At 31.3% G+C, this 26,866-nt stretch overlaps 1 non-coding gene across 1 annotated transcript; it reads left to right on the top strand.

Annotated features, from left to right (window-relative positions):
• Nucleotides 1-24,140: 24,140 nt before the first annotated feature.
• LOC149816994 (small nucleolar RNA Z195/SNORD33/SNORD32 family) lies at nucleotides 24,141-24,221 on the top strand. The gene has a single exon (XR_016427772.1). It is a non-coding gene; the product is annotated as a small nucleolar RNA Z195/SNORD33/SNORD32 family (small nucleolar RNA).
• Nucleotides 24,222-26,866: the final 2,645 nt, after the last annotated feature.

The raw sequence follows: 26,866 nt of genomic DNA, 5'->3' as shown, positions 1-26,866 counted from the left end.
CCACTCCTCTCTCGTGCTGGCTCCAGGGCCAGGGGTGAAAGCGGGTCGCATCCGAATATTATGCAACAGATCCAAATCATGATCCAAATCCAACTAAATCCAATGTGGTTTGGGCTGAATCCTGACCAGAAATTGACACGATCGTGCTCCACGTCCCTGGTGGCACGGGCAGACACGACGATACGAACACCGGCATATACAGATATTAATTTTAATGTTATTTTCATTTTTATTTGCAATAAAAAACTTATTTTTACTATTAAATATCAAAAAATAGTTTTTATTGATTAAAATTAAAAAATTCCATGACTTTTCCAAGAAAAAAAGTCAAGCTTTGCGAGTCGTACTCGTGTCCACGAACGTTTGTGACATTGATCGTACATGATACAACAACAAAAGGTTGGAAACATGGGATTTCATGTAAAAAAGAGTGGTTGAATCGGATTTGAATTGGATCCAAATTGATCCAATAGAAATATGGATCTGTCATCTGAGTCCAAACACAGATAGAAGTATCTATGGTTGAATCCTATTTGTAAAATCCAATACATGTAATGCATTGGGTTTGAAACAGAGATTTGACTAAATTAGATCCATTGGAACCTACAATCTGGTTAAACAACGTGATTAAACTCAATCTCTTAACAGTGAGAAATCTTGATCAGTTTTGCTTATAGCTACGGGTGTAACTAGGTTGGGTATACCCAAACCGGCATGATATCCCAAACCGATTAAACCTGACTCGACCCTGTCTTAATGCATTCAAGTTAGGTCTAAAATCTCAACTTGTTCCAAAAACTAGGTAGTTCTTGAATATGGTGAATGTAGACCCCAATCCGTTTGTGCTTGACTCGGTTTTCATATTTGAGCCAAATGATTACATGTTATTTATTTATGAATCTAATTTATACTAGAAATTGTATATATGGTATTTCTTTTATATCCAACCCAAACAGTTCTATTTAATCTAAACATAAACTGACTCAAACATGACCATTTGATAGCTCGGTTTAGAAAAGATGAAGACAAATGGAAATTGAACTTCTACTTATCTTTTTCTTTTCTTTTCTTTTCTTTTCTTTTCTTTTCTTTTTTTAGACCCCTACCAATTCATTGATATGTAAAACTGCATACAAATTTTAGCAATCTTCCCCGTAAAGAAAACAATCAGGGAATGGTCTTTCCATGACTATTATAAGCTTTCATGAGCAATTTTTGCCAACTGTATCAACAAAATTTCTAACGTGCTTTAAAAATCTAACCTTTTAAGACTTTTTCAAACCTTAAATTTTTAGAAAAAATTTAAAAAGTTTATTTATATAAATAATTCACATGATTCTAGAAAATAATATGCCAACAAAATCATGTATGGTTATATCTCAACCGTTCTAAATACTAGACGGCCCACTTGAGCGCAAGTACGAGTGCATATTAGTCTCTCAGTATCATATCCAGTACAGAATCATTTATAAACACAACTTGATTGAATTTATTACTCTAAGAATTCTCACACGTGAAAAAAGAAATGTGAAAGATAAAATGATACATAGCATCCTGAAGATCCGAGATTTGAAGACATTGGATCCAAATTCAATTTCAAAGATCCAATCCAAGATGCGATCTGAGGCCGATCCAATCATGCAAGACTATTAAGGTCCAATTGGATCTCTGCCAACCCATACACATTTGGATTATCATGTTTCAATTTTTGAGATATTTTGCATCTTTCTCAGAGATTGCATTTGTATTATTTCGATTCTATTTTGGCATGTGAGGAATCACATTAAACATATTTTTATTTTTATTTTTTTAAGAGCCGGATTTTACGGATTCGGATTGTTCTGGTGCCCTGTAGGATCTTTTTTGTGGTAATAGAGGGTGTACGGGCAATATGGATAATTTTTTTTTCGTAAAATTTGCTTCTCTAATGTGTTTTGGTGCAGGGTCTATTTTATTGCACGTTCCAGATCCAGGCCCGCTTTCAAGAAAGGGTCCTAGGTGGCGCCACATTTGTGTGGTCCATCTTAAACACCATTCAAATATGTGTTGACCAGTCCAAAGTCAAAAATATGGTTGTTGGACCATTTATTTTTCATTGGCTAAAAATAGCCTAGTCAATATTGTTTTGGGGCAAGGCTTGGGAAGGCACATTGCCTCTTTAATGTGGCCCTTCCCAAGCACCAAGCCCTTAATTAGGGGAGGTCAACCAAAGAGTTAGGGGGTCTTCTTTATTTTCGAAATTGGTGGTGTGGTTGGTTCTAGAGAAAAAAAAATTGAGTTTTGGTGTGGTTGGTGCTAGAAAGAAAGCTATCTTGGTGCGAAAAAAAAATGAACTTTGTTTTTGCGTGGAAGGTGCTCTTGTGAAGATTACCATTGATGTGTTGCCAACCTTGTGCATGGTGGCTGAAAATTCATTTTTTTTTCGTCGTGTTCCTCGTGGTGTCGGTTGCTTCCCAACGATGGCCACTTCTATTTTCAAGCCAGATAAATCATTGGTTATTCTTGTTTGTTTCTTTTAACATATGAAACTTTAGTTGCTCTTTCATTTGATGGTAATCGTGATCCGTTTATTATTCTGTTTTTGAATGCATGAATATTATTTTTATGTAAAAGTTGGTTTGCTTAATCAAGATAATCCCTGAAATACTTTGTGTGTTTTAGAATTCGTTGTTACAAGAAAACTCTGTGAAAACGTTGTCTCAGTTCGTCAGAAACATCCCTGATAAAACATTCGTGTAGGATTCGTTTCTAAACAATTTTTCGCGTTCTTTGGCTTTTTAAAAAGCTAAGATAATTTCCTACCACTTTGTAGTTGAAAGTTTTTTAAATTCGTTGGTTTAGGCCTTCATTTTTTGTTGTCAAGTCATCGAACTGATAAAAGTCCCCTGTGACATTTTTGCTACAGAACCAACGTAGTTGTGTTTGGTATTTTCGCGATATTTGAAGATTGATTAAATGAAATTTAAATATTTTTTTATTATATAAAAAGCTAAGATCTAAATCTGCATTTTTTATGTTTTTAGATTTTGTTGAATAGATTTATTTATTCCCCGAAAATATTGATCTTTTCTGTTACTGTCGAATTTCTGTATTGTTTAATTTATGTGACAATAATTCATATCATTTTGAAATTCAAAAATTTGTAAAGGATTGTAGAAAATTCTAAAAATTACAATCTTTAGTGTTATGGAAAGGTTTAAATCTGACCTTCATTTCGTCAGTTGTGAGTTTTTGCAAATGCCAATGATTGAGGGGTCAAAATTTGCTTCAAATAATCTGTCTCTGAAATACGATAATCTGAGTTGGACTTGTTTAGTAGTTCTGGTGTCGAGTCCGTAGAGTGGACGTTCCTGCCCCAAATCTAGTATGTCTGGATTCGTTGGAAAGTTGTGCGAGTTGTGCACGACTTTTGTTTGGACCACTTTTGTCGAAGCAGAGTGCACAGGTCCCGAAAATCTATTTTTCCAGAGTTTTGTTCAGACTCTACATCGTATAAGCTTCCGCGTGCATTTGGATCCGTTTGGATCCTGGATCGTGAATCAGTGTGTACCAAGTCTACCATAGCATTGCATCATAAAATGTATCATGTTTTAAGATAACTGAAGTGTTATGTAAAAATTTAAAGTTCTAAACTATATGCAAGTACATAATCGAAATGAAATGACAGAATTTAAAAATGTTCACATTCTAAAATATTATACTTCTTTATATATGATGAATTGCGATAATTTTCTAAGTTGATTGAAATAGCCAATTATGAATCTGTAGATTTTGCTTTTTTGTTGTAGCATGATTATATACTGAACTCATATATGAAAATCAGATCCTAGATCTTAATATGAGGTTATGATTGTGATACTTATGTTAGCATATAGGTGAATGACACAATATGCCTACAAATGACTAGTTTTGACTTATTAGGTAAATAATACATCACACCTATATAGTTTTATTGCAATTGATTGCATTATGATTGTCTGAGTAAATATATCATACATATGTATCATGATTGATGTGTATTATGAATACCTAACTAAATTACTTAGAAGCTATGTGCGTGTGTTTCACGCTAGAATGGTCAAATGTGACTTGACTTTTTTTTTATAAGAATTATGAATGCATATAAAAATGATGCAATGATTTAAATGTCATATATATATATACATATATATATATATTTATTTATTTATTTATTTATGCGATGACTTATATGGCTTGAATGCATATAGATTATGCTTTATTATGTGAGTTAAAGTTGAATAGAATATTAAGTAATGAAATGATTTATGTTCGAATGATTGAAATGAATGACTCATAGGACGTTGTTCCCTTATCTCTCACTTAACGATTGATGAATAATATATCATGTCTTTACCTTTAAATGCTTGATATGTTTTCTTTAAGTTAGAGTTAGGGATGCATGACCATTCTTTTTTTGCCGACGATTTTGGTTTAGCTTAGGCCAAGACTTGGGACCATGGGTCTGTTCTCCCAACCATTGTTTTGCTGTGTTGAATTGTTCAAAAAAAGAACTAGTTAAGTCATAGGAGGGCAATAAAAAATATATAGAATAATAAATACTCATATGATTGTTTATAAATGTTTATACCCTCTATTATACCAGATGGGTTTGAATAAGCAAGATAAATAGTTAATTAGATTTTTTATGATAACTTCTTTAACGTGCATAATTATATATTGTGAACATGTAGTGACTTTTAAGGTTTTGCATGATTATTGCATATGAATTTCTTACATGTGAATAAAAATATATATATTTATGTTTGGTCATGTGATTTGACCTGCTGATACAAGCCAAGGGCTTAGTTGATGCACGTGAGGTGCATGTGTGTGTGACACACAGGAAGGGTCGAAATAGGACATGTTCCATTATGATTTTTTAATGCAAAGTGCATAAATGTTCTGATAAATGACATAAATTTATAATTGAAATCATGCACGTATTAGTCATAAGTTGGACATGAGCATGTTTATTTTGAGAATAAGGAAAGTGAATGATAGCATTACATGATAGACTGCGTTTTTACTTCACTTTCAGGCATGTTGGTGAAACAACCTATCGAGTAGCTCTACCTTCTTAGTACGCATAGATCTATAATGTTTTTCATGTGTCTATGATGATAAATTATATCCACGAACCATCCCATGTCATTCAGTACGAAGATGTGGATATACGGGAAGACCTAACTGTTGAAGAAAAGTCGGTGAAAATTTTTGAGCGAAGTGAATGAGTGCTGAGAACCAAGACCATCCCTTTCATCATGATTAGATGACAACATCATGATATCGACGAAAGCACATGGGAACCTGAGGCCAGCATAAGAGAAAAGTACCCAGTTTTTTCAAGTGGCCCTTGAATGAGAATTTAGAGGACGAAATTCTTTTTATGGAGAAAGAATGTAACACTTGTGAATTTTATCGGCTAAATAAATTTGAATTTTATATTCATAAGTCGATATGAGGATATTCTCATTGTTTTATTCTTTATTCTTATTTGGATCACGAATATCCTAGTTGGATCTTCAATGTCAAATCTCTAATATCCTATTCGATCATTCAATCTTGGATCCCGAACATCTTAATTGGATATCTAATAATATATTTGAGTCAATTGTATCAGAACCTTGGTATCATAGTCAGATTTAATATTGGATCCTATGCACATTTTGTGGATCCAAGAACTTTTAGTCGGATTTTAAATGGGAAAAACTTCATATAGAGTCCATGGTAGTTTATTTGGGTCCCTAGTATTTTACCAAATGTTTGAATCTAAAAAAATTATGTCAGAAAGGTCTGGATCCAAATTACCTTATTTCGATTTTGGACATCAAAATTTTGATATTTTAATGAAGATTGTATATTGGAAGCATATGGTCCAATTAAAATTTTATTTATGGATCCAGGGTAATTTACTTGAAATTACCCATTTTCCTCCAACTCTCTCTCCCTCGTCTCTTTAAGACCTACCCTCATCCTCTCTCTCTCTCTCCTTTACACGATCCAGTGTGACGATTGCTTGGAGTCATGGCAGCTAGAAGGGAAAAATCGACAAAAAAATCAAGGATTTGCGATTCATAGGTAGAATTCGCTGTGATGTTTGCAAGTGTGCCTTGTTCAAGCATGCAATGTCTTGTTGTTAAACCCAAATAAAAAAAAGGAATGGGATTTAGGTAGAGATAAAAATAAGGGATTCATTTGGATGTTAATCTGTCAATACCAAAACTCATTTTTCTGGTGTGACCGATTAGTGTGAAAGCAAACTTTGTAAACCATGCTTTACGTGTTTTGCTTTGACACATGCTATAGTATTCTGGATATATAGAAATTTTGGTCGGCGTAATCTAATATTGTGAAGTGCAACAAAATAGATTTTTGTTTTGTTTTTGTATTTCGTTTTAATGAAAAAAAATATGTTCTGATTTATATTACCTGAAAGAGGTTAATCCCTGTTTTGCGTGTGTTATAATATACAGGTTATTTGATCAGTGTGATTTAACTTGGAAATATGTATTAAACTCTCTGAAATAAATTTCGGTCTGTGTAATGTAATGTTGTGAAGTGAGGCAGAATAGAATTTTGTTTTGTTTTTGTATTTCGTTTTAAATAAAATCTATGTGCGCATATATGTATATTTCTAAATCATGTTAACTGGAACCACGATGGAACTTGATGAACTGCCAATTTATCTTTTAATGTTAAATTCAAAGAATAATATGCATAAATAAACTGATCAAAACTTCAAATATGTTTGTTCTGTGTTTTCTTTGTGGATTTTTTTTAGAGGTGTCATAAAAACATATCGGTGTTACCTGCTTAGATCAAGAAAATACTTTATCTAGTATTCACATTCAATTTGTGGGTTGCCTGATCTGTGTACTTTGGCATTAAAAATTTTACTGTATTATGTGGCCCTTTTTGAAAAATTCTTTAAATTTTTTATATATGTAAATATTGTTGGAAACGATCTGAATCATTTAAAATCTCTGGAAATGCGTTATTTGTTTGATGACATACGATTTGCATGAGTACCCTAAAAATGATATATAGAGGGGATTTGGGGATCGGTAACAGTAGGGTTCTTGTTTATTGTTTTCAATTGATATGCACTTGACAAGATTCCTGGCTTTGTTGGTGTTTCTCGCTGAAGTTGGTTAAAATTGGTATAACCAATTTTGGTGGATAGTTCGGTCTCTAACAAATAATGAAATAGTTTTGATAGAGCTTGTGATAACTTCATGCATGATGGGTAGCTCAATCTCACTTTGGCCTAAATTCTATGAGAAATCTCCAGCAAATCTCACTAAAAACCCAAGAGATGCACACCACGTAGAGAATCCAGATTTTTTTTCAGTACAACTTTTCATCATCTGGAAAACTGAGATTCTAAAATCTATGGAAGTATAAAACCTACAGTTTAAATTATGCTTCTGCATCTAATCACCTCTTATTGAACTACTAGTTCTAAGTTCTGATATACAATTGTCAATGATTAATATGATGTAGTAAAGAAAATATAATTTATTTTTGACTAAAAGATCCCATCTAATTGCATACAGATGATTCATGTAGGATATAAATAAAGATGGTTTACTGAAATTGTTTATTGCATGCAATCACACTCTATCGATTTATTTTCAAGTTTTCATGAATTGGTCCATTGTGGATTCAAGATAAACGATAAAGTGTGATAGTTGTAGTAATCAGTTATTGTACAAGAGGAAATTTGTCTGAGATTTGACTGCTAACTATAGAAAAGTTTCAAGTATATCATATTGTTTGTAGAAAGCATCTTTACCATGCAATTGTGCTCTTAATTCATTTGTGAAACATATTCAGAGGTGAACATGTTTATCTTGGCCATATTCATGGTTTATTCAAGGTCATATGCAAGCCAATTCTCCTGTTGCTTTATGCATGGTTCATATTTTATTTTCATTATATAGTTGAAAGTGCTTTGGAAAAGTATCTCGAATATAGGTTTAATATGAAAATCTTTGAATCTGCATATTTGAACTATGTATTGTCTGTTTCTGAAATTATTTAATTGTTTATCATTTTTTTAATACAAAGGAATGACTATCTCTACCCTATTCATATATAGTGTTAGGTTCAAGATTGAGTAATCATAAAATTATGCTTGATAAAATGAATAACAATATGAGGATTTACATCTACTGTTATGTGATTCTCTTGAACATGTAATGTACCCACAATTCTTAAATAATGAATTAATAATCGAACCCGCGGGTTGGTTTGATGCTGACACATGAGTTGCCAAGCTAGGGTATAGAGGGTTTCACATTGATCCTCGAGTTTAACGTGAATACACAAGTACATTAAAATACAATAATTTATGCCTCACTAGTTTAAAGGTACTGGGGCATTTGTGCTTATCTGGTTTAAAGGTATGAGAGCACTTTGGGTGGGACTGCACTATTAAATGGATAAAATTGGTAACATACCTATCTAAGGTATGAATGATTGAGAATATACTACTATTTTAGTATGATTTATAATTGTTGCGAACCCCAGTGTCTTTGAGTTACTGGGTTTAGAGTTGTGAAACCCTGAAAAAATCTGGTAATAAAATTATAAAGATAAGCAAACCACTCAGACTCGAGCTTACCTTGGAGAGAGTAAGTGGTACATAACTCCGATGACATGTATTATTTTGCTTCGAGCGATAATGGGTCGTTGGTCCCCACTCCCCAGAGTTAGGGGACCTAGACTACTAAATTATCTTAGGTGGTAGCTCAAAGTTCTTTTACAGAAGTTAGGGATGCATCCTATTGTTTGGCTTTCGAGAAGTTATCTCGGTTATTTAACCGCTCCCTTAAGATTTCAGTTTCAGCTAGACATTCGGGTAAATAAAACACCAAACATAATAAACCCCCAAATGTTTTCTTCTGTTACGGTTGCCTTGACTTGTGAGTACCTGCAGGATAATTCAAGAAAAACTTAAATTAAACTTTTTATGTTTTTCAATCATATGAAAAATTATGAGATTCTATGCTTGAACATGTATTATTCATTTTATGCTAGTTTATGAATAAAAAATATGATATGCAATTGATTGGTTCTTTGTTACTTGTTTAAATATGTCATGCTTTATCTCAACTATGCTTTTCATTGAAAATTCAATTACCGTGCACATGCTTGTTACAAAATACATCTACATAATCATAGTATTATCCTACTTAGACTGGTTGTAGTCTGATTCAATTACTTTACCATTTTTTAAGAGAACAATAAAAAAATCAGAGCGGTTGTGGGATGATGTACGGGTCATGATACATGAGTTATTTATGTTCTTGGGATGTTTAGAAATAGATTAGTTAGTTTTAATTCTATTATTAGAATATTTAGAATACTTGGTTTATTATTATTTGTTATTAGAAATAAAATGGATGGCATTTGCTTTGATTTTTCTATGACGTACCTGAGATGCTTAACTGGTTTACATTAAATATTTTTGCTAGTATAAAAAAAATCCTCAAAAATTTGGGTTAAATTTTGGGTCATTACAAAATTAGAGTTGTACTATGGTTGTTTAACATTAATCCTTACTAAATGAGGAATGTCTTGTCCATTGTGTTGACCTTCTAGTTTTCTCCATCTCACTGTTGTTTCAGTTGAAGAGTTCTTAAGAACTTTCAGAACTTGTTCTGTGGGATCATTCATGTTGTAGCTAGAGTACAAATTTTCATGTGATTATCTTTATCAATCAGACTGGAGGGGGAATGGGTTCCTTCAAGAAGCCATGGTCTGGTTCTCTCATACTACACCTTGAATCTTATTAACAACTTCTTCTATCATAACCATTTCTGATGCATTGATCGAAGTCTAATTTTTTGATGGTTGAGATTCACTTCATTGTTGAACCATGCTTAGAGATTGAATCTTCAACTCTTGCAGGCCGATCATGTCTTCTGTTGATGGTTTGCGTCTGGAAGAATAACCCTTCTTCTTAAATGTATGAAGGATGCTTGCGAGATCTTGGTACTATGTGCCAACATACCCTTTCTGAGAACCTTTTGGAAGTTGTCTAGGTCTGGTAGTAGTGTTTGGGTTCAGTGAAGATAGATTTGAGTCTTAACTCAGATTGTAGGGTCGATAAGGAGTGGACAAGGCTTGAGAGAGATTAGGAAAACAGGGAGGTAGTTTTGGTTTAGGGCCAACTAGAGTTGGAGAGTAAGGCTCACACAACCTTTTAGAGGGAAGCTAAATTCAGGAGGAACCACTCATAACCCATTTCTGATAAGAGATCTCCTACTCACCCATCATTACTGTCAGGTGGAGAGACAAATTTCCCGCCTTCCAACTTGTGTGTCTGTTGTTCTAGGAGGGGGGCACGCTTCGCATCACCTCTCATCATGTCTTGCTTTGGGCCTTCCGTCATCTCCACCAATGAGCGACCATGACGTTCCTGTACCCACCTTGGGTCATTGTAATGCCCTAAAATTTTAACTCAAAAATAATTCATGATTTTTTTTTAATAAATGAAAACAACCTTCTTTTTGTTAAACATTATGGGCAGGTTACATAACCAACAATCATTACAACTGAATTAAAGTATGAATAACACTCACTATTAAAGTTTAATTCAGTCTCAATAATTTAAAATTTATATCAGAGTATTTTTAGTCTAAAATAACAATAAATGTTTTTTTCAAAATTATCCTTAGAAAAGAAAAATACTAGTTATCGATGTCACCACAACATCCCACATCCGCTCTGCAGCTATACATCATACTTTACCTGAAAACCCATAAAAAGGGTCAGACTCGTGAAAGCTGGTGTGAGTTTTATGAAAATAAATTTCAAAATAATATTTTTAAGGAAAATAGGTGTTAAAGTCAGACACCAAATAATAAAAACCGGTTCACACGAGTGGTGGAGTTCGGGTCTAACTCAGGGAATGAGAAATACTCCATATTCAACACACAATCTAACTACTCTTTATTGTCAAAAAAAAATTAATTAATTGAATTAATAAGGAAGAGAGTGTAACCCTCTACAGAGGACTTTAAACAATAATTAGTGACATTATTACAAACTCAATTAATAAATAAAAGAATTAAAATCTTAATCAAAAACTAAAAGGAGGGTCTTTAGTTCTTGAGTCTTTGTCCCCTTGTATCCCTTTTCTAATGGAATAGGTAATGCATGTTTTCTTCTGTCCTCTGAGGGCTCCTCGAGAGCACTTCTGAGGGCTTGAGGGGACCTCAGAGGGTACTTTGAGGACACGAAAAGGGTTTTACCGCAGTTTTCAACTCTTCCTTGCAAAACAAAAACAAGAAACAAAGCAGTATAAATCGACCTAAACAAGAATTCACTAACTAATGACTAAAAAATTTAGCAAAAACAAGATTCAACTAACTGAAAATAAACTAAAAACATGAACTAACTATGAACAAACTAATATAACAACCTAACACTAGAAGACAAAATAGCAAAAGCACCTAACTAACAATCAAGAACTAAATTGCAACAAACTGATTCAAGAAACCAACTAATAACCAATTGAACTAAATGAACATGAGATATGCTGCTATACGGTTTATGAATGTAAACTAATAAATAAAATTGAAATATAAAAGTAACCTAAACTATGATGCAAATCAAATGAAGCAATACAAATAAAATTGGTTATCTTACTAATTAAATATGCATGCTAAATAAAAATTGCTAACTCTAAAATCAACTAACATGAATTCAATCTACTTTTATGAACTAATCAAATAATAATCTAATTAACGATAGATGATCTAACTAAACATGGACTAGAATTGATTATTTAATAATCTAATTAAAGTTGACTACTTATGAGACAAACTAAAGGAAATTCTGAATACCTAAATTAGGTGACATGTTGATTGGAATAAATAACTTAAGAAGAGATAAATTAAGCTAATTAAACTAAGGTTAATGTAAACACATGCAGGCTGAATGCACTACCCACTAAATACTATACCATGTACGTAAAAATCTAATTAATTAGCAACATATATGAATATAGTAACTAGAGGCAAACATTGACTAAAAATATTAATTTAACTAAATAACATAATGCTTAATCTACCCATCATATTATAATACTAACTATTCAGTAAAAATGTCAAAGCAAACTACCCATCATCTATGAAAATCGAATGCAATACTCTGCAGACTATATGCAACACAAAGACTGTCTAAGGTAAACAACTAATGAGGTAAACTAATAAAGTAACCACTGAGATAAGAACTAAAAAAAACAACTAAATGAAATCAATGATTGTTGCAGAGAAATAACTTAAGGAAATAACTATGTTAATTGAAATACCGTATGGGATACATGACTAATGGGCTTAACTAATAAGGTACAAAAAAAGAAACGTCTGATTAGCTAGGCTACAAAAAATGACAACTAGTAAACTAATAACTAAAGTTGATTCAAAACAACTAAAGAAACGCTGCTGCAAAGAAACTTAAAAACTATAACCCTTGCTTGAAAGAGGCTAAGGACAAAACTAAAGAAACCGTTGATTGAATCGGCTATTACTAAGAAGCTACAAAGTAAAAAAAAAACTATATGATAAGAATAAAAATTGCATAGACTGAATGAGGTAAGACACTGAATTACTCATGAAGCAACTATAGACTGAATAAAAAAATAATAGCATGCAGTAAATAAAACCTACTAAAAAAAATGACTAATAAGAACAACTAAAATGCTAGATGTTAAACTATACTTCATTGATTTTTTTTTTCCAGATGCAAAACATAAAATAAATTAGATGAAATAGGCAGATGCTATGAACAACTAAAACTATATGCTATGCAATGATTAATGCAATGAAAAATCTAGATTTACGATGAAAAAGAGAGAAAAAGAAGATAACATCGTAGATCGCTTCCGATGAATGGGTTGAGAAGAGAAGGTGGTCAATCTGTCTGCATCCACACTGCCCCGATGAAGAAGAAGCCGCCGATGACGAAAGGGTTCGAAGCATGAAGAAAAAGAGGGAGAATAAGAAGAAAAGGAGAATAGTAGAGAAAAAAATGGCAAAAGAGTGAGAGAGAGTGAGAGAGAGTAAGCGAGAGAGAGAAGAGGGAGGCAAGAAGCAAGGGGCATGTTTTCCAATATGGAAAAATGTCTCCTCTTGCTGTAAAAGATGTATTTATAATGCTCTAATTAGGTTAAAGCCGACTTTTCAAAAAGTGTTTAAAGATTTTCAATAATTTCTAAAACAGGGTCTCTTATGGAAAATGTGTTTTTCTAAAAAACACAACTTTCTAAACTAATTAATATTGGTTAATTCAAACCTAACCTAAATAAAATACAATTAAGAAAATCTAAAACTAATAAAAACACTAAAAATGTAGGGTAAGCTTTGAAATACGTAATTTTTCGATAAATTCAATTTAAATGCGGTTTCTCAAAACTAGCAATAAAAATAAATTTTTAAAGCGATTTTTAATTGAATCATACATGAAATAAGATGAATAACAATGCAAAATATATGCATGATCAAAAGCCTGGTAGAGAATACCAACACAGGTAGACTGAATCAATATACATAAACATGTTTTATTTGTTTTATAACCAATCATTTAGGCAGATAATCATTTTACACATGCTTTCAACACACATTGCATATTACAAATTGTAATATCATGTATTTTTCTATAATTTTAAATTCTAAAATTTCTAAAAATTTGGTTAAGTATTTTGTAAGTTGATAGAAATCTTCATTTTTAGATGACGTCAGTTGAGTCTGGGCATGGCCCAAGACCCATTGACAAGAACAAAATGAGGAAAATAATACTTGTAAAACTTTTTGTTTTTTACCTTTAAAATCATCCAAAATTGAGCAAAATTCAAGTGAAATTCAGCCAAAATTTAGGTAGTATATCATTAGATGTGTCTCATAATTCTAAGAATATTGATATTTCATTTTTCTAAATTCAGGTTGTGGTTGGCCGAAAAATTGTATTTATTCAGAAATAACTCGCCTCTATTTTACCATTTTCTAGATCGGATCAGATTAGATTCGATTTGTTTGATCCAAGTTGATATGGATTTGAACCCAATCTAAGACCCATATTAATTAGGATTTGATACAGGTTGCGATCCATATGGATTTTGGATATGGATTCAGATCCAAATTTGAAATCCAAGACCAACCAATTTAAAACTTTAAAGTCAATGCAATAGTTAAAATTAAGTAAAATTATATGTTAAGAAGAGATAAAGTAGAAATAAATCTAGAGAAAACTTATATAAGAATTGAGTTTTTCTCTTCCACTAGAATCGTTATTCTAAAGAGAGATAGAGGGAGAGAGAGAGAGAGAAGAAAGAAAAGGAAAAGAAAAAGGAAAGAAGAAGGATAAGAGATTATCTTCCATTCAAATTATTTGACGAATATTTTTTGGTCTTTTTTCTATTTTCAATTGAAAGTATGGGTTTTTCTCTAGGTTCGAACAATGAAGAAATAAGTATAACTCGATTTATGCAAAGATATTTCATGGGGAAAAGGAAAATCTGCTTAAAAAATGATATATATATATATATATATATATATTCTTATATAGAGTGATGATTTTTTATTTTTATGTTGATTTCCTTAAAGCATCTACTTCTAAAAATACGTGTGATCTCGATAGTAGTAGACTTTTCTTATTGTGGAACTAAATACATATGTAATACATCTTAACAACTTTTCCTATTTGTGTATATGAATATGTATATAAGATACTATGATTGTTGCAAAAAAATTCTTTTAGAAAGAAACTTTTGCAAGTCTACTTGACCTTATGAATATGTATATAAGATACTATGATTGTTGTAAAAATTTCTTTTAAAAAGAAACTTTTGTATATGAATATGCATTCGTTTTGAAAATTTGCGAGAAAAGCTAAGAAATAGGATCCGCCTATCAGTACGAGGTTCAACTGTTCCTGGCGTCTTTACCAGGGGTAATTGAACCAATGATTAAACTTTATGCCTTGCTTTGCTTAAAATGCCTAAGAAATTATTCTAAATCCTAGAATGCAGAAATGAAAATGTTGTGATTTTTAAGAAATTTTCAAGAAAAATCTTGATGCATGCTTATAATGGTTTTGAGATTGAGATTTGCTTTAAAATGCTTTAAATCGAACTCCAAGTGATTTCAAAAAATTATTTTGGAAATACTTTGAAAAATTACTTTGAAATGATTTCGAAGTTACTTTGAAAATATTTGAAAATTGAATTGAAATGATTTCAAAATTAATTCAAAAATACTTTGAAAATATTTGGACAATAATTTGAAATGATTTCGAAATTATTTTGAAAAGTGTTTGAAAAATTATTTGGAAAATATCCTGAAATCATTTTGACATGATTTTAAAATTAACTTTGAAAATATTTCGAAAATCATTTAGAAAATGACTTGAAATTATTTTGAGATGATTTTGAAAATGATTTAAAACCAATTTAAAAATACTTTAAAAATCACTTGGAAAATATTATGAAATTAAAGGGGTTTTGGAAAATTTAAATTTTTAAAAAATGCTTGAAAAATGAGATGTTTGTTTTGAAATTTGAAAGTTGAAATTGAAATTGAAATTGAAATTGAAATTGAAATTGAAATTGACATTGAAATTGAAATTGAAATTGAAATTGAAATTGAAATTGAAATTGAAATTGAAATTGAAATTGAAATTGAAATTGAAATTGAAATTGAAATTGAAATTAAAGTTGAAATTGAGACTGAGATTAGAGTTGAAATTGAAATTGAAATTTACAATTGAAATTGAATTTGAATTTGAAATTCAAATTGAAATTGAAATTGAAATTGAAATTGAAATTGAAATTAAAATTTGAAATTGAAATTAAAATCAAAATTGAAATTGCCTTGAAATTGAATATGGATTTGAAATCAAAATCGGAGTTTGAAATTGAATTTTGAATTTGAATTTGAATTTGAAATTGAAATTGAAATTGAAATTGAAATTGAAATTGAAATTGAATTTGAATTTGAATTTGAATTTGAAATTGAATTTGAAATTGAATTTGAAATTGAATTTGAAATTGAATTTGAATTTGAATTTGAATTTGAATTTGAATTTGAATTTGAATTTGAATTTGAAATTGTAATTGAAATGGGAGTTTGAAGTTGAATTTTGAAATTGAAATCAAAATTGAAATCAAAATTGAAATCAAAATTGAAATTGTATTTTTATAAAAATAAAAATGAATTTGCCAGATATCCATGACTATGGCCACAAATATGTTTTAAATACATTTTTTTGAAAATATCTTGGAAAACTTTAAAATATGCAATAGTTTTTTAAAATAGCCTAAGGATGTAGACTTATTGCAACTTAAAAGAAATTAATAAATCTGAATTTTATTTGTATTCTAACTATGGCCACAAATACGAATTTTATTAAGTTTATTAAATTCTTAGAAGAAGGTGAATGTGTCATTCATGTTTTTGCCACCGTGGAATTGGAAAATACGTATGCCAAGCCCTAGCAGTTTAATATTCAAAAATAAATACAATTTTGCTAATGCAGAAAGAATTTTTTTTACTATTTTTGATATTTATTATAATTTACATTGAATAATTGAATAATGAAATGAGAAAATGAAAAGAAAATAAAGAAGAACATCATCTTGAGTTTTTCCTGCAAAATTAGCAAACACCTAATAGAAAATGTAGGCTTTTCTGGATTTATCCAACAATATCCAAAATTTGAAGGATATTTTTCACAAATGAGCCTTTTTCATGCCTTTCGTAAAATTAAAATCATAAAATAAAGTAAAATATGAATGCATGATATAATAAACTATTAAAATAAACCTATTTTAAAAAATAAATTTTGAAAATAGGGCAAAATGATCAAAATACCCCTAATTTTAAGACTATGGCCTTAAAATTTAGGGTTTTCTGAAATGTATTTTGAAATATTTATCACATAGAAGCTCAAAAATTTATGAAATTGGTTGGGGAGCTCATTAATGTGATTAAAAACATTATCAAAGTTTTAAATCATAGAAATAATATTTGAAATTTGAGAAATTAAATGCAAAAAGGTCTAATTTACCCCTATTTTAGCAAAATTATAACTTTTAGAAAACTAGTTTTGAAAAATGCAATGAATGAAATATTAAATGACCATAGAAATTTATGAAAATTGATATGTAGACCCCTAACAATTCTAGAAATAATCTAGAATTGAAAAATTCAAGAAAACCTGAATTAGTTTTTTTTTATGAAATTAAAACAAGAATTTGCAGAATCAATATTTACAAGAAAACCTGAATTGGAGAATTAATTTTAGAAAGAGGAGATTGAATTTTAAGAGTCTGGTTTTTGTAATTTAGGTATTTTAAAGGCTAAACTGACTCAATTTCACTCAAATTTGTGGGAGAACTTGCTTAACACAATAAAAAAACTACTATAATTTACAGAAATGGAAAATCAAATTTGGGTTGGGAATGGTGACATTGGTAAGTCACTGTTCTATCTTTAGAAATGAACTTGTTACAAAAATGAAGTTCTATAACCAGTATTGGCTTTTAACAGAACTGAAATAGCAAATGAGAATGAAAATTTATAAAAATCAACAAGGATAAACTAGACACATAATGAAAGAAAACCTTATTTACAGATCTTAAAAACCATTTCTGGTTAGAGAGATCTGATTAAGACAAAATAAGATGAGATCTAAGCAATGCTTAATGATGCAAAATAACAGGGTTTTGATTTTTGATCAAAATCAAATATAAAAGATGTATGAAAATTGCTAACAATTTGCAGAGATAAAATAAACATGCAAAGAAAGAAAACTCTTTTTACAGATCTTAAAATTGATCCCTCATTAGGGAGATCTGATTCATGCAAGTTGGCTCAAGATCTGAGCACTGTCTGACAATACAAAACAATAGGGTTCCAGTTTTTTGTTAAAATGAAATATAAAATGAGAATAAAAATTTATGAAAATTAGCATGCATATTTGAAGGAAGAAATTTCTTTTTAAAGATCTAGAAAATGATCTTCCATTAGGAAGATATGACTGCAACAAGTTGATCTTGGACCCGATCAACGCCTAAGGTTGCAGACAGATAGGGTTTCAATTTTAAATAAAAATAAAATAGAAATCGACCATAGAAATTACTGACATTTTCAGGGATGAATTAGACATGCAAATGAATAAAACTCCTTTTACAGATCTAGAAAATTATCTTTCATTAGGAAGATATGACTTTGACAAAATGGACTAAAGCGTGAGCAATTAAAATGACACAGAGTGACTAGGTTGTGGTTTTCGATCAAAATCAGGTATGAAATGATCATAGAAATTGCGAAAATTTGGCATGAATAAACTAAATTCAATTCTAGAGACACCACCATTTAGGGATCATAGAGATCATCTTCGGTTAGGGAGAAATCATTCCGGCAAGTCGGTCATGATTCTACTAAAATCCTGACGGTGCAGAATGATAGGGGTCTGATTCTCAATTTTTAAAGTGGGTTCACATATCCCCAAAAATCATTAAAAATTCACAGATTCATGGAGATACAGTCATGAATCACCCATAAAAAATTTAGATAAAAAATGCAAGGAAAATATTCAAATTTAATATGCTAGCATAAATCTACAATCAAAATGCATGCAGGATAGAAAAGAGAATGAAAGCATTTAATCTATCAATGCATAAAATGAAAAATAAAGCTTAGATGAAATATTTTTGAATTTTAGAAGAAAGAAAACAGTAAAATAACATCTAATACAGAATTAACAAAGCAAAAATAAAAAAAACAAGGCATTGAACAATTGATATAGCTGATTGAAGAAAAAAATGATCTATAGAAGATCAAATTTCATCTTCATGATGACTAAAATGAAAATACAACAAAATGATCAACCAAAGCAACAAAAAAAATGAAATGAGAAGAAGAAGAGGAGGAGGTATACCTGTTGATGGAGGTGATCTTCCTCTTTGCTGTAATTGATCTTCAATTCTAATGGAGAAGGAGGCACCAAGGGGGCGGCAACTAGAGGAGAAAAAAAGGAGAGAAGAAGAAGAATTGAAGAAAGAAGGAAAAGGGAAAGGGAAGAGAGAGAGGGCTGGACTCATTGGGACTTGCCCCCCAACCCCTTGAGCCTTTTTATAGGCAGAAATTAGGGTTTAGGGTTGGAATTTTATGAAAATTCCAACCCTACCCTTGGGGCATTTTTGTTTTTTTAGAAAAATAATGACATGTGGCACCACTTCATGTGTGTGCACATGTAGATTTGTTTAAAAACAAAGGGGAAAGTTAAAACCAAGTGAAAAACAAGGTGTTTAAACTAAAGAAAAGAGTTTAAATTGAAAATCATTTTTGGAATTGAGAGAAAATGCCAAGTGGTGCCCCCTTTAGAAAAAAAATATTTTTTTTCTTTTTGATTTAGAAAGCTAACAAATGAGAGGATTTAAAAGAGAAAGTGAAAATGAAAGAAATTAAAAAGAGAATTTTGATTTTTGAATTTAATTGATCTTGACTGGATCTAAGATCCATTTTGTTTTTCTTGATTTTTCTTCAAAATCCAAATCGAGTTATACATTACATCCAAACTAATTTTCAAAAGATTTTGTAAAAATGATGAATTTGGATTTGAAATTCAAGGATTGATTTTGAAAAATGAATAAAAAATGGATTTTGAAGCTGGATCCGAAATTTTGAATAAAGTAGATCTGAATCTCGATAAAAGATAAAAACAAAAGAAATTAGTTCGAAAATAATAATCGAACTTTGAATATGGATTTATAAAATGAATTGAAATAAATATCCAGGCTCATGATGAAATTTGGATTTGGATATTGGATCAAGCCCAAAAATAGAATTGGATCTTGGATTTGGATCAGAATCCAAGAAGTGAAACTGTGTCTCAGATATTAGACAAAGAAATGGATCTGAGTCTGAGTTCAGAAATTTGATCCACTTTATCCTTCTAAATAGATCAGAAGGTGGATCCATATGGAAATAGATCTAAAATGATTAATTGGATCTTGGATATCTAATAAGATATTCTGGGTTCAAAAGGTAAATTGGACTCTGAATATGGATAATAGAATGAATTGAATGAAGAATCCAGGTCCATGATAGAAAATTGACATCAGATCCGACATTGGATCTAATATCCAAATTAAAATGTGGATTGAATCTCGGATACTGATAAAATATCAGATAAAGGAATTGATTCGAGTCCAAATTGGGACTTGTCCCAGTTTGAAAATTGATAAAAATGATATTATGAAGAAATTATTATTATTTTTGTTTTTGCCCTACAGGGGCAACGCAACACGGTACTAGACTGGTTTGAACTGAATAGAATTGAAATAGACTGAATTAGAAGTCAGTTATACTGAGGTGAACTAAATTCGGAGCTAAAACACTATCTGAACTGATTGGGGTTAACTCAATTTGGACTGAATTGAGCTAAAATGAGCTAAAATAAAGGTCCATGACTGTGAGCAGTGACTTAGGACTATACCATTTAATCTTCTGATAAACTCAAATTAGACCATAAGGATAGAATCTACTAGATTTAACTCATTAGGGGATAATTGGGTGAAAGTTGAGCTGAAAATGAGCTCATTTCGCCTGAAATGAACTAAATTTAGCCCAAATGGACTGACACTTTTTCTCATGAGCTCAAGGGAGCTAGAAATGATTGACATTCTAACTCTTCTGAACTTAAGATGAGTTTGGCTATGTCTGACTCACGAAGAGCTAAGGGGACTCAAGGGTAAAATGATAATTTTATTAACAAAATGGGGGTAAACTGACCTCTAGACTGAGTTAAACCTAGGGGTGAGACTCGTACGTTGCCCTGCAGGGAGTTGGCATCTGTGAAAGGAGGGTGTTTTGAACGGACCTGGAAAATTTGAGGTGTTTACAAATATATATTTAATATTCTTGTCGATTTTATTTTTCTATTTTAGCATGATAAACATATATATGCATATATTTATCTTTCATGAGACTTTGTTTTTATTTACGCACATAGCTTGAATATGTGTATATACAGTTTTTGCTGGCTCCATTGTGGTGCTGGTTTGGGGTCGAATCTGACCCAAACCAGGCCTATCACAGGTCCTAACATATATATATATATATATATATATATATATATATATATATATATATATATGGGGCTAACCATGGATGACCCATTGAGGTCTGAATTGGATCATATCTAATCAAAACCAAACCTGTTACAAGATTCCAGCATATTTTTTTTTTATAGTTGTTGATATGACTATTTCTAAAATCGATTGTTAGACATTTTGCATATGATGAAAATCGGTTGGCTGTATAAGAATAGTAGAGCCATTTTTTTGCTAAGGAGCATAACAACGATATTTTATTTCTTTACAGTACTTTCAATGCTTAATAGTCAAGTTATTTCAAGATCGTGTTATATCAAAAATATATTGGACATCGTTAGGTTGTCCAAAATAGGTCTTGACATCGATATATAATTGGTTAAAATTCTGTTTTGATTCTTAGGAGTTTTTAAGACTGTTTATGAGTTGAATGTATATGCATATAGCATGCGTCTGTGATGCTGTAAGGGTATGATTGCTTTGCTTATCTTGAGGACAGATCTGAATCAGATCTGTTGCATTTACATAGGCAGATCTGAAGAAATTTGTTAATTTATTCTCACGTAGATAGATTTGGTCCAGAAGTGCTACCTTTACTCAGGCAGTTCTGCAACTAGTGTACATACTCAGTTTCAGTTCAGATTTGTTGTATGCATATGTAGCTCTGAACCAATATGTCAACTCACACTTGGTGGATAGATCGGGTTTAGTTATGTCTAGGTTAATTTTTTCATGACTAACCGACTGTCTTATTGTGTTGGTTCTCTAAAAAACAAGTTTGCAAACTCATATTTTGACTTGGCCATTACGCTGACCTGTGTAAGGTCTGTCCAAGATTCCTATACAAGCAATCAATCAGCTGTTATAGAGAAAAAGAAATTTGGATGTGCCGATAATGCTGATTCTCATTTAAATTTGCTAGTTATTTTTTTAAACTAAACTAAAAACAAAAACTAACTATGAACATGAACTAGCTAATAACAAACTTGAAAGAACTAACACTAAAAGACAAAATAGCAAAACAAGCTAACTAACTATAATTCAAGAACTAATAACAAATTACTAACAACAAATCAAGAATTATGAGAGAATGACTAACCAAATTTCAAGACTTAACCATTAGCACACTAACTAAAAAAATTAACAACTAACTACCTACTTGCTATACAGTAATTCAAAATAAGAACAAACTTACTTGACAAAGCTCTAGTGCAATAACATAAAGATTTAACTAATGTTACCTAATTACTAAACTAAAGAAACAAGAATCGGTTAGCTTTTGATTAACTAATCTAAACTATGCAAACAAAACTAATCTAAACTAGGATTTCATGAATTAAATAAAACTAAGTTGACTAAGTAAACTTGGATGTTAGCTACAGTAGGACGCGCTTTGAGAAAGTAATCTACTTTAATCTAGTAAAACCAATAAGTGAAATAAAGACTAAACCGGCTAGTTAAATTTTATAAGCTAATTAAATCTAATTACATGTCTCTATTCTAACATTAAATACAGAACTAAGCCTAATCTAAGTACTGAAAAATGGGAGTTAACAAAATTTAAAATTGCTGATAAAAACAAATTACTGCTTAACAAGATCCAGTTAGCAATTAATCTACTTAAGTAAACGAGAATTAATCTAAAATGATTATTATCTAAACTAATTACTAAAAATAATTTTTCTGAATTAAAACTAACGTTGACTACTAATAAGGACAACAAATCAAACTATTCTTTTTGATAAAAAAACAAACTTCAACGTGAATTAAAGCTAAGAAAAACACCATATTAAAAATTCGACTAACTTAAGCACACTAAAAGAAAAACGATAATTGCATAAACCTAACTATTTCTAATATAATCTATGAAAAGGAAAATTTCAAGAAATAACATAAAACAAAACTCACTATTTACTAACAAAAGAAAATGCCTAACTCCAATCTATGCTATTCTAACAAAGAACAATAATGCAATACAAGAAGATATATCGGCTACTAAGAAAAAACTGTTATTTGATTGATCTAAAGAACATCGAAATAAACAAAACATGAAACACGTTATTCTAGACTATATCTAACCTAAACCTAATCAAGAAACATGAAAATATATGAAACATAATGCTTCGATAGGTATATCATTTAAATAATTATATACTTGATTAGTTTAAATATGCATTATGTGAATTTCTAATTCATTGTTCTGTAGCTGATGTTTCGCCTACACATGACCCACCTACACCAGCTACTCATACACATCACGCGACAACGTCGGATGCAGGGTCTTCTGAATCTGACACACGATGACTCATTCAAATAGTATATATCGATAGTCGACCGTAAGTATTTTATTGTCACTTGTCCAATACTTATCTTATAAATAGTGTATATCGACAGTCGATTATTAATGTGTATTAATTCATGTACAGCGCGAGGTTTGAGCCATACAATATAGGGATGTGCAGCGTGAGGTTCGAGCCATACAATATAGGGATGATAGTGGACCGGAGGACAACGAGGCTTCGCCCCGCCTTGCCCCGTTTGGACCGAGGATGAAGGAAATGAAACGGGAATGGAGGCCGGGATGGACTTACACTTTCCCCCGCCTCGCCCCATCCCCACCCCCATTAATAATATTACTAAAATACCCTAAGTTCATTAATAAAATTACAAAACAACCATGTTTATATATACTACTAACTTACTAACCCTAACCCTAAATCTTATTAGACAAAATACTGTAGCATCTCTACTGATCGTCGCCGCCCAAAGGAGCGAGATAAGGTAAATTTTTGTTTTCTTCTTTTATAGCATCTTTGAGAAGCTGCAGCCAGAAGCCCTTTTTGTTCTGTAGAAGTAGAAAATCTAGCTCTGAGTTCTGTACATTTGAAAGGATTACCGTATCTCACTCTTTTTTTGTTTCACCCTTTTCTATTTCTTTGTGCGAGTTTCTTCATTTCGTACATTAAATCCTTTTTCAATTTGGGGTACTGAATTGAGGAGATGTGATGATGGTTAAACCCAATCAAATTTGTAACAAAGTGATGAATCTATAACATGCACTACCATCTGATCTCTCTCTCTCTCTCTCTCTCTCTCTGCATTAATATGTTTTTTTTGCTTCTGTGGGATTTTGAAGGGTCTATCTGGGTGCACCCATTTTCTTTAAAATTGCATTGGATCAAGATTTCTATTTGTTGGTATGATAAATGTGTGCAACCAACTGCGACCTAAAGTTTTTTTGTCTGATTTTTTATGTTGGTGTAATCAATGATGATATCAAATTCTGTTATTGAGCGTGACAATGATTATTCATTAACCATTCACCATCTTTTGGCTGAGGTTGCACATAAATTTTTTTTTTATCTGATTTTTATTTGTTCTAGGTTCATATTATGGTGGAACTATTACTGTTTTGCTTTTTCAGTTAATTGCTTCAACCAAATCTGCATAGTTTGTTAGATCAACTTTTTCTTGACATAAATATACAAATTTTCAAGTAATGAAGTTCTGGTTTTTTGTGGGTTGTTTTTCACTGAAAATCTTAAAAAGCTTTCATAAAGTTATGTTCACATTATTTAAAATTTGTTATCTACTCTCAATTAGCAAATTTTGTAGCGTTTGATTAAAAATAAATTCACTTTTTTGAAAAAATTATCTAAGAAAGTTGTGCAGAGTACCGGTGGGCTACCATTAACACTTGAAGTATTGGGCTCATTGTTTTTTGATAAGAACAATATAGAGGAATGGGAAAGCATCTTGAAGACCTTAAAGAATCAACATAAAGATATTCATTAGAGTTTAAAAATAAGTTATGATGGACTTGATCAAACAAAGAAGCAAATATTTTTGGACATTGCATATTTTTTTATTGAATATGGCAAGGAAAATGCAATCTTCATATAGACGGGGACAGACGAGGTGGGGTGTGGCGGGGACAGGGTGGGGCGGGGCGGGGGTGGGGACAAGTATTATTATTTTGAGACGGGGCGAGGGTGGAGGTCCAAAGTCTCCCCCACCACAGGGATGGACCGGGGATGAAGGTTAAAATTTTGAAACGGGGCGGGAGTGGAGACCTTGTCCCCCACCCCCGCCCTAGTCCACTGCCATTCCTAATACAATACAAGAAATTAGGAAGTCACTACTTTAGCATCTTACATGACTGGTCGCTCAATGGAAAGAATACCCGAATGAGGTGTTGGAGAAATTATTGTCCTCATTCATGGTATGTAATAGTTTATCATAACTAATGTGTTTCATATTTAATTTTTTTTATAGTCATGTGTGTTAACTTTCTGAAAGTATTTATAGGTTTCGCATCGCTTCGCGACTGCGAACGAGGAGAAGGATGTGAGGGTAGTGTGGCAGAAGGTGGCTTCCAATCGATTTGCCGACATGCTGCACAATATGAAGACTGCAACAATAAAAACAGCTGGTGGGAACTCTGCAAAATAGAGTCCTAACTCAACTGAAAACTCTGAAATAGAGTCCTAAATCAACTGAAACTCTGCAAAACAGACTAATTTTTGAAAAACAAGTAGAAAGAATGAAAATGGAAGTAGAAACAAAAATTAGAATAGAGTCCTAACTGGATTAGGACTCTGGGGCAGAGTCCTGATCGGACTGAAACTCTAGCTTTTTGGCATTTTTGAAAAATAAATAAAGGAATTTTAAAAGGTTTTCTTAGAATTTGATAAAATGAACTGAAAAACAAAGTTAGAGTTAGAGTTAGAGTTCTAGTTCAACTGAAACTCTTGAAATTTTGATTTTTCTGAAAACAGACAAGAAGATTTTGAGAGCTTTTCGCAAAAATAGGTGAAAACAAGATGAAAACTGAAATCAAAATTAGAGTTTTGATCCAGCTGGGATTATGAGATCGAGTCTTAATTAGACTAAAACTCTTAAAATTTAGGGTTTTCTAGAAAACAAATGAGAGAATTTTAGAAAGCAGACAAAAATAAGATAGAAATTGAAGTCGGGTTCAGAATCCTGATCCGACTAGGACTCTGAGGAAGGGTCCTAATTCGACTAAAACTTTAAGAATTTTTGGTTTTTTGAGAAGCAATTGACGAGATTTTAAAAAGGACTTTTGAAAACAAGTGAAAAAGAAATAAAAAATTGAAATCAGGATAGAGTCCTGATTCGATTAAGACTCTGGGGTAGAGTCCTAATTCGATTGAAACTCTAAAATTTTGGCCAAAATGAAAGTTTTTCTCAAAATAAGTGATAAAAATAGGGGTGAAAAGTAGAGTCCTAATCCGACCGAAACTCTGAAAAAGAGTCTTAATCTGATTGAAACTCTGAGATTTTGGCCAAAATGACAAGAATAGATAAGGAATAAGACTACCTATGATTTAAAACTAAAATAAAATTTTGAAAAAGGTTTAAAAGGTAAAAAGATAGAGTCCTGATCCGACTAGGACTCTGAAAAGTTGAGAAATGTGAAGAATTAAAGAATCGAGAAGCAACACTACCTAGATGGGTCTCATTTGAGAACTTAAATCAATTAAAAATTGATTTTAAAATGAATCCAGATCATTTTGTATAGAAAATATTTTGAAATAAAAGAATACAAGATCCTGGGGGTTAACAAATGACGAAATGTTGATTTAAAAACCTAGGTATTTGGAATTGATTTTGAAAGAAAAGTTTTAAAATCGAATCTAGATTAAAGATTTTGAAAAACAGGAGTGCTGGATCTCGAAAATGAGATGCAATGCCATG

Source organism: Nuphar pumila, chromosome 14, assembly GCF_984573655.1.
Source record: "Nuphar pumila chromosome 14, dmNupPumi1.hap1.1, whole genome shotgun sequence".
NCBI lineage: Eukaryota > Viridiplantae > Streptophyta > Magnoliopsida > Nymphaeales > Nymphaeaceae > Nuphar > Nuphar pumila.
The sequence above is the reverse complement of the archived record's forward strand: the minus strand, read 5'-3'. Positions and strand labels throughout refer to the sequence as shown.